The sequence below is a fragment of the Bos indicus x Bos taurus genome, unplaced genomic scaffold (genome assembly GCF_003369695.1).
Source record: "Bos indicus x Bos taurus breed Angus x Brahman F1 hybrid unplaced genomic scaffold, Bos_hybrid_MaternalHap_v2.0 tig00478914_arrow_arrow_61664304_61702992, whole genome shotgun sequence".
Lineage (NCBI taxonomy): Eukaryota > Metazoa > Chordata > Mammalia > Artiodactyla > Bovidae > Bos > Bos indicus x Bos taurus.
Window position 1 is genome coordinate 18,773 of NW_020868175.1, and position 3,437 is coordinate 22,209.

A 3,437-nucleotide genomic window follows, 5' to 3' on the forward strand; every position below is an offset into this window, starting at 1 on the left:
CCCTGGTGGCTCAGACAGTAATGAGTCTGCCTGCAGTGCAGGAGACCCTGGTTCGATCCCTGGGTCAGAAAGATGCCCTGCAGAAGAAAACAGCTACCCACTCCAGTATTCTTGCCTGGAAAACCCCATAGATGGAGGAGTCTGGCAGGCTACAGTCCATGGGGTCGCAAAGAGTTGGACACGACTGAGCGATTTCACTTTCTGTTTCCAATAAGCCAAATATCATTAATAAAGCAGGTCAAACACATTTTCAGTGTGCATATGTCTAAGTATGCACACTGAAATATTATGTCTAAGAAATGTACATATATTGGGACTTCCCTAGTGGTCCAGTGGTTAAGAATCCGCTGTCCTTTTCAGGGGACCTGTGCCTGATCCCTTGGGGGGCAACTAAGATACCACATGCCACAGGGAACTAAACCCAAACAGCGCAACTAGAGACGTCCACATGCCACAGAGAAGACCCAGCACAGCCAAATAAAATAAAATAATTTAAAACCTTTATGCAAACCAATAAAAACTAAAAAAATACATATCCTAGTTGAAAAATAGTTTAAAATGCTAACCACCATCTAAACCTTCAGTGAATTATAATCTTTTTCAATAGTAACATCAGGGATGGCAGATCACTATAACTTACACAATAATGAAAAAGTTTAAAATATTGCCAGAATTACCAAAATGTGACATGTGACAGAGACATGAGTGAGCAAATGTTGCTGGAAAAACAGGGCTAATAGACTTGCTTGATGCAGGGTGGCCACAAATCTTCAGTCTGTAAAAATGCAGTATCTGCAAAGCACAATACTGTCAAGTGCAATAGACAATATACATCTATGCACACACACACACACACACACACATACACACATATATAAAGAGACGACCAATTATGTGTTAGGGACATTCCTAAGCCTGGCATGCTGCGATTCATGGCGTCGCGAAGAGTCGGACACGACTGAGCGACTGAACTGAACTGAACTGAACTAGGCTATTTTCACTTGACATGTAATTTAATTTCCCTGAAATTTCTGTAATGTAATTATTATCAATATCTCTATTATTCAGATGTGATAATATATGAAACCCCAAAACCACTGGACACTGCAACGACAAAAACAAAAAATAATAAAGGAAGTAAGAACAAAACAATGAAGAGAATATATATATCTATATTTATATACACATATGGAATCTTATTCTCTGTAAAAACTGACAAAGATGTGTTCCTTGTTGTAAAATAACAGGTGTTCAATTGTGAAATGAATCATAGTCCCCTTTATGGATGTTAAAATAAAATGTGATACTTAGTCCATTAAACTCATGAAAGTCTAAGAGAAAATTAAATTTGTGTGTTTTAACAGTCCAGTACACTGTCCAATTTAAAACATTTCATATAGCATCAAAACAAAGAAGTAGGCTGCACATTTTGAAATATTCTCAATCAATCCTAAACTTGTAAATTGAAAAGGCACAAAGATAAGAGAATTAAAAAGACTCACTCATAGCTATTCACATCTTGACTGCTCTTTTCACTCCAACACTGAAACGCATCATTACCCTTTCATCAGCCTCCAATTTCTAACCCTGAGTCCTACTAGGAAAATACTCTCTAGGATAATATTTTGGAGCTCACCACTTTTCTGAGCGCTTCTTTCACATCCTTGTTCCTCAGAGTATAGATCAGGGGGTTCAGCATGGGGATCACTACAGTGTAGAACACTGTGGCCACTCTGTCAATGTCCATGCTGTTGCCAGATTGGCACCGGCAATAAATGAAAAGGACTGTTTTGTGAAAGACAATGATGGCAGCGAGGTGGGAAGCACAGGTGGAAAAGCTTTGCACCCTTTGTCTGCAGAGCGCATCCTCAGGATGATGATGAGAATAAACAAGTAGGATGTGAGGATGACCACAATGGTGGTAACCTCATTGAAAGCAGCCACAATGTAGAGAACCAACTGATTCATGGTGACATCAGAGCAAGCAAGAGACAAGAGAGGGGGAAGATCACAAAGAAGTGGTTGATCACATTTGATCTGTAGGATGGGATCTGAAGAGCTAAACACAAGTGAATCACAGAACATACAGTAGCATTGAGATAGCAACAAGTCACCAATTCCATGCAGAGATTTCGGGACATGGTGACCATGTACAGCAGTGGGTCACAGATGGCCACACAGCGGTCATAGGCCATCACTGCCAGCAGAATGACCTCAGTTACCCCAAATGTGCAAAACAGGTAGAATTGCACAGTGCATTCCAGGAAGGAAATCGCTCTGTCTTCATTTAAGATGTTAGCTAGCATCTTCGGCGTGTTGGTCGTGGAGTAACAGAAATCCACAAAGGACAAGTGGCTGAGGAAAAAGTACATGGGGGTGTGGAGTCCAGAGCTGACCTGAATGAGACCAATCATGCCCAGGTTTCCCCAAACTGTGACTCCAAGATGGAAAGAAACAGCAGGAAGAGGAATCTAAGGGGGCTCAGGGGCATCTGAGAATCCAAGGAGGATGAAGTCTGTCACAGCAGTGCAGTTTTCCTTGTCCATGTCCTCACTTTACCATGGTTGCAGAAAAATAGTAATAGTTATTCTCCATGAGTTCTTCCCCAATTTAGTTTTGACTGTCTCCTATAAGGGGAGAAGGCAATGGCAACCCACTCCAGTACTCTTGCCTGGAAGATCCCATGGACAGAAGAGCCTGGTAAGCTGCAGTCCATGGAGTCTCTAAGAGTGGGACATGACTGAGTGGCTTCACTTTCACTTTTCACTTTCATGCATTGGAGAAGGAAATGGCAACCCACTCCAATGTTCTTGCTGGAGAATTACAGGGACCCGGGAGCCTGGTGGGCTGCCGTCTATGGGGTCGCACCTAGTCGGACACGACTGAAGCGACTTAGCAGCCGCAGAAGCATTCTCCTAAAAGAGACATGGCAATATATAGGATATATTTTATAGCAAAGAAATAAGGCATTGCTTTGGGGAAGTTTAGGAAAAGCTCAGAAATTGCATCACTCAAATACATCGAGTCCATAGTTTACTTCACAGATCACAGGAAAGGCTTGCATCCATATGAGCCTGTATGATTCCTTAAACTGCTGCTGCTACTGTTGCTAAGTCGCTTCAGTCGTGTCCGACTTTTCGCGACCCCATAAACGGCAGCCCACCAGGCTCGCCCGTCCCTGGGATTCTCCAGGCAAGAACACTGGAGTGGGTTGTCATTTCCTTCTCCAATGCATGAAAGTGAAAAGTGAAAGTGAAGTCGCTCAGTCGTGTCCGACTCTTAGCGACCCCATGGACTGCAGCCCACCAGGTTCCTCCATCCATGGGATTTTCCAGGCAAGAGTACTGGAGTGGGGTGCCATTGCCTTATCCCTTCCTTAAACCAGTTATATACAATTCGGGGCTTAGAACTGAATCATCAGAAAGATATCAAATATT

At 42.7% G+C, this 3,437-nt stretch overlaps 1 pseudogene; it reads right to left on the reverse strand.

Annotated features, from left to right (window-relative positions):
* Window positions 1-1,612: 1,612 nt before the first annotated feature.
* On the reverse strand, window positions 1,613-2,546 carry LOC113889408 (annotated as a pseudogene).
* Window positions 2,547-3,437: the final 891 nt, after the last annotated feature.